Source organism: Oreochromis niloticus, linkage group LG22 (genome assembly GCF_001858045.2).
Source record: "Oreochromis niloticus isolate F11D_XX linkage group LG22, O_niloticus_UMD_NMBU, whole genome shotgun sequence".
NCBI classification, from domain to species: domain Eukaryota; kingdom Metazoa; phylum Chordata; class Actinopteri; order Cichliformes; family Cichlidae; genus Oreochromis; species Oreochromis niloticus.
This window is the reverse complement of record NC_031985.2, coordinates 8,801,024-8,813,355: the sequence shown is the minus strand read 5'-3', so window position 1 is coordinate 8,813,355 and position 12,332 is coordinate 8,801,024.

Sequence of the window (12,332 nt, the reverse complement as noted above, 5' to 3'; positions counted from 1 at the left end):
CTGCTCAGCTGTATAACAGGGTGAGAAATTTCTTTACACAGTTTCTCAGCATCATTTTTTTTCTTCAGCATGTGTTGTTACCACAGTGACTCCACTTTTATCTGTTTTCACGCTGTGTCATGCGTACTTACATGTAGCAGTGATGATTATTACTATTATTCTAGTACAGGCGGGTCGATAAAAACTGTGTCATGCACAAGGAGACCAAAGTGAAATTTCCACTGTGTTGTTTTTTTCTTTCTTTGTATTTCTTGTGAACTCTGTGCTGTGTGCTGATAACATAAAACAAGACATCTGCTTAATGGAAGACTTTAGGCTTAAACCACGAGGCCTTTCAGGAGGTAAAAATAATCCTGTATCAGAAAAAACAATAACCAGTGACAGTGTTTTTAACATTTGCAGGCATGTAGGCGCTGTGAGCTGCTCAGAAGAATGCATAAATTTATCAGCTAACAGTTTAATCATTGGACGAATTCAAAGTAATACAGATGCTGTCTCTAATCATTTTCTGTTTTCATGACTCCATCAGTGCTGCACTCTGTAACCAGAGATGGGTAACGTGTTACTGCAATCTGATTACTTTTTCAAGTAACGAGTAATGTAAGGGATTACTATTGCAAAAAAGTAATTATATTACTGTTACTTTCCCATAAGTACGCTGCGTTACTGCGTTACTAAACAGTGATTTTGTTTGTGAGAGTGTCTCATGGCAATGACGTAAGCGCATGCGACGTCTGTGGCAGCAACAGCCGTGTGTAGATCAACAACGAGAGTAAAAGAGTATGGACAATTCCTAACAAGTATCTGGTAACGAATAAAGTGAAAGAAGTTTCATTTGAAATACTGCATAAATATTATCCTGCTAATCATTATATGACAAAGTTCAAAAGGGACATAAATGTGAACTGTGGATTTTGTGGAAGCCATTCTGAGACTGTGCAGCACCTCTTCTGGATCTGTTCACATGCTAGAACGTTTTGGAAAGACTTCAGTAGATTCGTTGCTTGACATCTGTACAAGGACTTTACTTTGAAATGGGAAAATGTTGTATTTTGTTTCTTTCGAAGGCAAAGAAAGAAGATGTTTACTTTATAGTAAACTTGTTAGCTATCTTAGCTAAATTTTATTTTCACAAATGCAAATACAATACCCAAAAGCCTAATTTTAAACATTACTATAATGATACTTTATGTTACATAAAATTGATTCGTGGATCACTTAACCAAAAGGCTATGAAAACTATTACTATTTGTACTAATTACAAATTATTTGAATGTATGTAATTCTTTATATTACACCCCCTGGTATATGTTAATTTTGTTCAAGTTGTATACGTTTTCTGTATACTGTTCCTCAATAAAGTAAAAAAAAAAAAAAAAAAAGATCAACAATGAGAGTACGACCATGTAGCATTTAAAGCGTGGACGTACTGACATTACTAAGTTTTAGTACGTAAAAAGTGACAAAAACATTAGCGTCCGCTGTAATCTCTGCGTGCGAAGAAAACTTCTTTCTACAGCGACAAATTAAACTTCAAGTCTGAGCAAGCACCGAGCATGCTGCCACAGGAATGTGAAATTCACAGGGGAACTCCCGGACCCCCCCACTGACATGACCGCTGTGGCACCAAGCAAACTTGCACCTGCCCCACTCCTGCTAAACAGGTGACAATAGATTTAAGAGCGACAGGACTTAGTGCTGGTGAGTCTTTGATTTTATTTATTTATGTTTTTGTTGTTGTTTTACTTGAATCTATTTGAAAGTGTGAGTGTAAACACAAAAAAATAATTTTGTTTTATATGCTGGAATGTGCAGAAAGTAGGTTTAAATGTTAAGCAAATTTCTTCAAGTCAAAGACTTGCATATAATTAAATTTTTGCTTAATGTAACATGCATAAAATTAAAAGATTAAAACTAATAAAACAAGTTTTAAAGAGAGACTTTTCCATTTGATTACATTTTATATAATGGATTATACAGAAAAAGTAGAATTGGGCTGAAAAGTCTATTGCTTTATTACCTATTCAGGCTGTGTATGATGTTTTTACAAAGTAGCTAAGTAACGAAGTAACTAATTACTTTTGAAAATAAGTTATCAGTAAAGTAACGGATTACTTTTTTGGAGATGTAATCAGTAATTAGTAACTAACTACTTTTTTCAAGTAACTTGACCAAAACTGTCTGTAACACAAGCTGAGCCTGTGCCTACAATAAAGCAGAACCATCAGATTGCCTCACGGACAGAGTCGGGTTTATCTTTGTCCTCTCATTTGTCACCTTTTTATATATTTAAAGAAATTAAATGAGGCAAAACAAAAGAAACCACAATATTAATCAGTTATGACAATAATGTTGTGCAAGCATTCTTTGTTGGATACCTTAAATTCCCATCATAACACTGTTTTAAAGTGTTGTAAAGTGTATGCAAAACTCTAATGTTTAATGTTAATGTTAATGTTAATATTAGTGAATGAATAAATGAATAAAAAGAGGAACACCCACTGCAGGTGCTTTTTATGTTTATTTTCTGATTTTACAGATGCAGTATATTTTGAATATTCATAAATATTGTTATGAATAATAATTTTTAGGTGGAAGTCTTTAGTTGTGAAAATAAATGAGAAGTGGAGGATGGTGAAGCAACACTGTGGTTTTATTACCACGGTTGTGTACTGGACACTTAAAAACGATCTGTGTGGTTATCAGAAATATAAAATAGAGTAATAAGCCATTAAGATAGTTACTATACTCACTGTAAGAGCAGCTACACCTGAAGAAAGATGTGGTCATCATGAAGGTTAAAGCTGGTTTGAAATGAATAAAAATAGCGATTTATGGTTTGTATCAGTTAGCAAAGACAAATATAAACCTAGCGGGACTTTAAATGGCTGAGTCATCACTCAGACAGTAAGGTCCAGATTAGAGGCAGAAAGTGAACGAGCAGAGACTTTAGCTTCTAAAATGAAAACAAATCATTAATAATCTTCAATGTTGGATTTTTTTTTTTTTTTTTTGCTCATTTTTTTAAAAGTTCCCTGTTGCGTAAACGAGTTGGTGCATTATGAGATACAGTTTTGGTTTATCTGATCACCACTGAAGCATCTGATGCAACTGAATTTATTCTTCTTCTTGTTAGGCTTGTAACAGCGAAATATGTTTCCAGAGCCAATGGAGTTCCCAATATTTCTCAGGGCCAAACGTATCTTCTCTGAATCAATGTCCTGCCTACCTGGCTTGAATATAACTTCAAACACAAACGCCTTCCCCCCCCACTTGTGTTTATTAAAGAGTTTTTGAAGCCCATCAGTGATCTCGTATTTTCCCTTTGGATTTACACACTTTTCATCACATGGAGTGGCGTAAGAGAAGAAGACCAACAAATCACCATCCTGACCTCTAAGATTAAGATCCTGCAGAACACGCCACTCTGCATGTTCAGTATATTTATTGGGCCCCTTGGTTACATCTTTCTTTGTGGCTACCACAAGTCTAGGAGTCCTGAGGATGCCATCATTCCATTGTGTCTGTTGGTCTGCTGGTGTCATTGCGCTTCCTAGGTGGTAAGAGACTGTGTTTCCATCCTTCGGAATACTTACAGCCACTGCATACATTGAATTGATTTTGTACCTGTTACAAACAAACAAACACACACACACACACACACACACACACACGTTAACACACATTAAAATTGTAAAAAAAATTGACAATGGCTAACGTGCATGTCAGATTTATGTTATTACATACTTATAACTCTTGTTGTTGGCAGCAATATTATAGGGAATTCCTTTCACATAAAAAAACAAGAACTTTGACTTCAGCAGCGAGCAGGCGCACCGAGAGCTCTCGCGCTCATATTTCGCGTATAGAATTTTGAAAAACCATCGGTGCAAATTATAAGTCTGTATCATAATGTCTGGTGTTTTCGTGTTTGTTGGTTTGTTTTTATTTTGTTTTATTTTGCGAGTTGGTCATTTTTGCTGCTCCAGCCAGCCAGATAATCCCCCGCCGCCCCACCCTCTCCTCCCTGTGCTGAGAGCAGCAGGCGCACCTTAAATGATACAGCATGAGTACGAGCAATTTTTTTTTTTGTGCCGATGCCCGTGATGCCGCCCCCCACCACGATGCCGCCCCGGGCAACCGCCCTTGTAGCCCGTATCTAAAACCGCTACTGATTACATACAACACAACAATAATCTGTGATACAAAGAAATCTGTAGCAACATTCCTCCAGTTAACCAGAGTTAGTTTAGTTTCATTTCGCTTCAAAGTGGGTTTTCGTTTATCAGTTTAGTTTTTTGTTTTTTTTAAAAAAATGTTTAGTTGTGGTTTAGTTTTTACTAGTTTTAGTGTCAGTTTTAATCTTTTTAGTTAGTATTGTATGATGGATGTAGGGACATGATTACAGATGCTTCCTCTATATTTTGATTTTATTTTAGTTCGATTTCCAAATTCCCAAAATCATGTCAGGAAGTTCTCTTTGTTTTTAAAGTCTAGTTTTTAGTTTTTATTTTATTTTACCACACCTAGTTTTAGTTTTTTGTTCAGTTTTAACTATAATAACCCTGCTTGTAAACATATGTCAACACTTTATTACATAACTCAGCTCTGCCGAGCTTATTGAACAGAATCCCCATGAAAACAAATAATAAAAAATATATTTCATTTCTGTAGAGGATGTTGACTTACTCGTTTTTGATATTTTCTATGAGTGTCGCGAGCTGGATTTGGTCTATTTCAGCCAAACTTCCAGCAGACAGACAGAAGACCATCGTCACAGTGATCCACCAGAGAGCAGCCATCTGCACTCAGAGTTTCATAACAGAGCAGAGTTATTGACATCTACACAGGCTGTTTCTCACATCAGCTTTTCTTCACTCATGGTCTACTCTGTATACACCGTCAGTGGTTCATTTATCATCCACACTGTAAAAACATAATAAAAACATGTGTACAAATCCTACTAATCAATGCTGAGATTTGGTAAAAAGTGGAAGGAGAACCCTGCCTTCTCATGGAAATGAGCTCCTTTTAAGTGTAAATATGGCTTTAATGTAAAAATTTCCTCCTCTGTCTCAGGACCTCCACAAACTCCTCACTCAGCCAACAGCTGAGCAGAAGTACATTTAACTGGCTGTTACCAAAACATCTTCCACTGAGTGATTTAAGATCAGCTGACCCTGACAGATGTCCACATCTGGAGCTGGATGTGAGATAACAAAACCAAAACCAAAACTGATCTTTCTTAAGTGTCTCTTACCTGCAGTCAGGTGAGTCGTTAGTCTTTTTTTAATCGTTCGTAAAATAAATGTTTTTTTCAGGACAGGATTATTCAGATATCTGTTTCTCACAGGCAAAGTCACATCTGAGACACCCCTGTCTCTGTCTTACCAAGTTATCCTAATCTTAAGACCCAATCACAGTGCAGCGGTGATCGCCCATCCAGCGGGCGTAACTTAACATAATTACTTATTGCAAAGCAGGCTGATGTGGTGGCGGCTAAAGCACTCCAACAAAGGGCATAAAAGTGTTTCTAAGAAAAAAAAGAGGAAGACAAGAGGCATGAAAAAAAGGAGGTAGAGAAGGAGGTGCCTCCTCCTGCTGCTGCTGCTGCTAATGCAGAGACAGGAAATGCCTCAGAAATCAGAGATTCACATCTCTTAGCCCTCTGCCACACAAACATATCATAAATCACCTAAAAACAAATTCATAAAGGAGTTATTCAGAGAAATCTCAACAAATACCTCACCCTGTAACAGAAAATCATGCACGCTGCTCTGACATCACGTCAGGCCTCTGTCAGACACAGTTGCGGTGAGTAACCATGGTTACACAGGGAAAGCTCTGAACCTCAAGATTCCCAATAAGTGCTAAAGCCTAACACAAATATACTGTATGTGTATATTAATGTTGTAGTAATAATAACATAATAACACTGACAGGTTCATGTCAAAAGTCAGTTACAGTTAAAAAACATTTTTGAGAGATCACTAAAATACTGAATGCAAAATTAAAAAGAAAACAAATAAGCTGAAGAAGAAATGATGAAGGGAAGACAGATATGACCAGGAGTAAAGGGCACAAAAGTCAGTAGGATTAAGTAACAGTATAATCCTGAATGAAATATTTAAATATTTTATCCTCAGGCTATGAAGAGTGAGGCTGGGGCAGGTTTTTGCTTTTTCATTTATTCATTTTTTGAAAGACAACTTTGTAATGAGCCTTCACAGGCTGCATCTTTTACTTATTGTGTGTGTAATGCTGTAGTCTCTCTCCTCTTACCCTTAGACATTTGGAACGTGTTTTTATGGTACACAGTAAACTCTTCCTCTTCTCTATCTTGTTGTGTTAAACCACTCAATCCTGCAGTCACGAGTAATGTTGCTTCCTCTTTGACTCACTTTATGTGTGTTAATTATTTTAAGAATAATCAAATGATATTAGCCCTTTGTAAACATTAACTGGGTTTCATCAGGACCTGTTAAAAACCTAGAAATGCCTTAAAATACAGGGAAAGCATTGAAGTGTCAACTTTTTTGAAAAATCTTAAAAGCAGCTTTATTTCTGCTGAGAAATTTATTTTCACAGTTTCGCAACATCCCACATCATTCTTACTTTATGTGTCATTACCACAATGACTCTACTTTTATCTGTTTACAGTGTTATGCATACTTAAATGTAGCAGTGATAATTATGTTTTTGTGTGAGTGTTTGCATATACGCATGCCAGTCATTGTGCCTCTGATAACAATAGCTTGAAAAACTGTGAATGAATCCTGATTAAACTTTGTGGGGGTGTCGAGTGGTGTCCTGTTAACAATCCATTAAAGTTTTTCTTACATCCAGCGTGTGCTTCATGATCAACATAAAGATTTATGTGCAAAGACTGACGAAAATCCTTATAACATAGAAACTTTGATTCTTGTAAGTCACATTTAACCTCTGACCTCAATTTCACATTTCACACCTGCCTTTCTTTTATTTTGACCTGTGAAAAAGCACATGACGACTCATGTAAGAAAGTCATTTACCACAGGAAACAACATCAGCTGCTCCGCAGACTGATGAAGCTCCGAACCAGTCAGGAGTTAAACAGGGTGTAGGTTTGGTGTCTGCCTTCAAGCATCCTGTTATACAACCCATTATTAGGAAGACTAATCTTTTATCAGGTGCCAGAATGCATGATCACATTACTCCAGTTTTAGATAACTTACACTGGCTTCCTGAAATTTCGTATTGATTTTAAATTCTTTTACTCAATTTTAAAATTTTAAATAATATGGCGCCTAGCTATTTAACATAACTTCTCCATTTGTATAACCCAAAAAAGTACTAAGATCTTCTAACCAGATGCTCTTATTGCAACCTAGATCTAGGCTGAAAACCAGAGGCGATCGTGCCTTTGTTATTGCAGCACCTAGACTGTGGAACAATCTCCCTATTGCCATTCGCACTTCTGAGTCCATTCAGTCTGTTAAATCTCGCTTAAAGACTTGTCTTTTTATTTTGGCTTTGAGTTACGTTGATTATCATTTGGCTGGTTTATAGTGGTGCAACGGATCAAAAATCTCACGGTTCGGATTGGATCATGGTTTTAAGTCATGGATCGGATCAATTTTCGGATCAGCAAAAAAAGAAAAAAAGACAAGATTTTAACATTTACTTATTAACTTTGAAGCGAGATCGATCAACTGTAGACCAGACAACAAACGACGGAGGCCCAGAAAAGTACAATCAAACGATGAGTTTATTGACAACGGAGAACAACCGTCAGCATATGGCCTGTTTTCCTCTGACAAAAATACACTGAGTTCTGGTTTTATAGCATAGAGGATCACACCCCCACATACACGTCAATACAGGTCAAAAATACATTATGTCCAGTCATTGTTTACAGACAAGGGTACATCTTGTACATCTCTAATAACTATGAACAGACATATAACTTCTCTCTTTGATAACACCTTCCTTTTAAGGTAATAACTTCAAGCTTCAGGGCCTCTAAGGGCTAATAATGGACCCTCGTCCTCAATCACTAAGTAAACTGAATTGGCGCAGGTCTCAAAAAGAGAGCAGAAGACACTTGGGCCTTCGCTCAGGCCTGCTACTAGATTTATGTGTATTGTAAGCATGCATGCAATTAACCTGCTATGTTCTCATCTTCCCTCAACATGTATCACCTGGACACTCTCACCAGTGAAGCTTAAAACCCTCTTGGATAGAACATCAACTCTAAACAAGCACAGTTATGCATTGTGTATAGAATGAACTCAACCTGTGAATAGAATGAATGTGATGACAAACATATTCAATGCAATATGAACCCTGTAAACAATATTACTGTTAAAATAATACTGTAGAACATGTTATTAATGCATTTATCATAAGGCAGAGTATATGGCAGCAATAAAAGAATCTCTAAATCCCAACATTCCCTCTTTTGACATTCCATCAAGGAATGTCACCATACCTCATGTTGTATCACTCCCTGGCCCACTCTATGTGTTCTAAGTTCATCTGGTAGATGCCCTCAACCCAGCCAGGGTTAGGAACCCTCGCCATTACTTTTACCAACAATCCTCTGACACAAGGAATGATACAACAACTAGCGATGACCAGTATTCCCAAAAGTACAGTCAAAGAAAACATCACTGACATAGCCACACCTTTCCATTGTCCAAACACAGATGTCATCCAGGACGCCAGCAGATTTTTGATACCTGAGTGCTCATGCATGGTTTTAGACAATTCGATTTTGCTCTCCCGTCAGTGAACTCGGACCCAATTGTTCTGCGAACCCCATCATGGCGTCCCTGGTTTGGTTAGAGAGTCTCAGCAGATTGCAATGAACATAGTTAATGCGATCAACATTCTTATTAGGTGTCACCCAAAGAAATATACTTTCAAATTCTACCACTATCAGATTTACCAGCTTGTACTCATCTGGAACTCTCCTGGGCACTCCAATAGAGTCTATCCCGGTCGGAGAGTTTAACCTAGGGTCATATGCATGTGTACCCTGGGTCCCTCTTTCGGCCAAAATATGTCTCTTACCTCTTGCGGCTAAAGTACGTGTGTTATGTTGTGGAATAGCCTTTACCTGCCTAACTGAAGCACAGGCAACACAGTCAGATACATGTTGTTCTCTAGCATTTTGAGCCACCCAATCAAGCCAGAGGTTACTGTCCTTGAAACCGGTGGCACGCTTTATCAAATCCTTAGGCTTCAGTCTAGAGTAATCTGTCGTCAGAAGTAATCTCTCTTTTGGTTCCTGTTCCTTTTGAGCTACTGTTCTCGAAGTTACCATCTGATCAGTCAGAATGGTGATTAAGCTTTCTGCGAGCGGCTTAGACTTTGCATCAACTAAATTTGCCCTAAGCATATCATGGGGTGATTGCAGACCCATACATCATACGCTCTCCAGCTACTACTAGCTCCTGTACACTTAATAACGTCACACAAATCAAACGTGAATGAGCGGGTAGAACCTTTACCATAATTCAACTCTATGCCATTATTCATGCTGAGACACTCATCACCTTTACCTGACACCTCGCGCTTTTGTCTTTTTACCGATCCTGTTTTAGCAACTACAGTCTCAGGAAGTGCTGGGCTAGACTGGCCTCCGTGTTCAGACAAGTGGTCCGGAGTGCCCTGCAAAATATAGACAATAAACAACACAGCCATAGTTAATATCATTGCATACAATAAACATGTAGTTGTAAGGAACATTCTAATCAGTTTTCTCCTTACGTGTCTCTGACTCGTATGTTTGCATCATGTTATATAAACTTTATATCCTGGAATGAAACTCCCCTGCTTTTGTGGAGTCCTCAACTTGTCACCGCTCCTTTCTGCTGGCGTGGCGACCTTCTGCGCTGCTCCTCTTCTCTCTTCGGCCTCCCAGGTAGACTACTGGTTGGCCCGTTGCACAGGTGAGAGGATTTATTTTGCCTCTGCTCGTTATCGTTGACACCTGTGTTAGTTAAAGACGAGTTTTCCTCTAGCAAGCTCTCATGTGCTGGCGCACACTGCGACCAATGATACCAGGCATCGCCTTTCCCTTTTAGTTGACCTGCTATAGTTGTTCTGGCAACGACCTCATAAGGACCAGTCCAGCGTGGCTCCTTCCACTGCTGGAGCTCCTCGTGGGCTCAAATTCAGTTCCTTGTTTGCAGACTATAGCATAGCCTGCTTTCGATCCTTCTTCATCACGATGACAGCAGCCATCTATGAACCAATCCTCAGCTCCAGGGATAGGTTCTGCTTTTAAATCTTCCCTGACTTTCCCTTCAACTTCTGCTTTCTTAGTACAATCATGAGGTTCTCCTGATCCCATTAAATCTGCCATATTGATTCCTTCATGTGTAAATGTCAGATTTGGAGCATCTAAAACTTTACTCAGTCTCTGTTGTGCTAATGATGTCATAGTTGAACGCCTGCGAGTTCACATATGCCACCACACTATGTGTAGTCAGAACTTTTAGTGGGTGTTCTCTCACTACATGTGCTGTTTTCTATATTATTTTGGCAACCCCTGGTGCATGCTGTGCGCATGTAGGGTGCCTTGCTTCTGTTGGACTCCACCTTATGCTGACACACATAAGTACCTGTCTTTCTTTATTCAATCGTCTTCCGGGGGTGAGAGACCTCTGCACAGCTCAAACGCCAGTTGCAAGAGCTCTCTAACATTAGAATCATCAGCTGTGACTTATATGGTGTTATTTCGGTACTTTACACGTCACACAGGCTTGAACGTTGTTTATATGGGGAGTTCCTCTTTTTTGTGTCTATATCTATTAATATGCCTTGTGCACTAAAACTTCCTGTTTTTCAGTCTGGCTGAGCTCTTGTTTGTAAGTCAAAGGTGGCCTTGCTCTACAAGCCTTCATTATTAAAGTACATAAAACAGGATAATGAGCAGATACACATTAAAAATATTTCTTTTATTCCTAACACCAGTCCCCCTTTTTCATTTTTCACTTGAGAAATGAACTAATTCCTAATTTATCACATTAAGTTTACTTCAATACAATTCAATTGAATTTTATTTATATAGCGCTAAATCACAACAAAAATTGGCTCCAGGCGCTTCATAGATACAGAGAAAAACCCAACATCTTGTGACCCCCTATGAGCAAGCACTTTGGCAACAGTGGGAAGGAAAAAACTCCCTTTTAACAGGAAGAAACCTCCAGCAGAACCAGGCTCAGGTACGGGCAGCCATCTGCTGCGACCGCTCGGCGTGAGCCAACAGAGGCTTTGAAGAGAGAGACCTAATATTTAATAATCCACATTTCACTGTTTTATTCTTCGGTTCAGATGTGGATTCTGTATTGTTCTTGCTTTGTTACTATTGATGTTTAAGTTGTTTATTGCTAGATTTGGTTTGTTGCTGTTTGTTTGGGAGCTGACATAGTCTCTATGGATAAGGGTCTTTGGCGGGGTAGCATCAGGAGAGAAGCTCCAGAGAGGCATGTTCCCTGTTAAAGCTAAAATATAACAAAAGAGATTATGCTACACAAACAAAACCTTTCAATTCCCCAACCCTATCTGTCTCCTCAACGGGTTGTATGTTTTCAATGTTTCCTTATTATTTTGTCATAAAAATAAATCAAACAAATAACTTAAGCTGTGTGACAGCACCTTGCGTTTACGCCAGGCTGTGAGCTGCCCTGAATGTACTTGCTACACCCCCTTTTCACCATACATATATAAATATATATACATATATATATATATATATATATATATATATATATATATATATATATATATATATATGTGTAATATTTTGAAGGGTAGTTCTTTATTTTTATTTTATTCCACACCTAGTTTTTACTTTCGTTTTCTGTAACTATATTAACCCTGCGTGTAACCATATGTCAACACCTTATTAAGCTCTGCCAAGCTTACCAAACAGCCCTGACTCTACATGAAAACAAATAATAATAAAATATTTAGTTTCAGAGACTGTAGATGATGCTGACTTACCTGTTTCTGATATTTGTCCTTATCTGATTTGCAAGTCCAGCAAGCTGGTTTAAGTCTATTTCAGCCAAACCTCCAGCAGACAGACAGAAGACCATCATCGTCACAGTGATCCACCAGAGAGCAGCCATCTGCACTCAGAGTTTCATAACAGTGCAGAGTTATTGACATCTACAGGCTGTCTCTCACATCAGCTTTTCTTCACTCATTCAGTAATCTGTATACACCATCACTAGTTCATTTATCATCCACACTGTAAAAACACGTGTATAGATCCTTCTAGTCAATGCTGAGTTTGGTTAAAAGTGAAAGGAGAACACAGCCTTCTCCTTTTAAGTGTA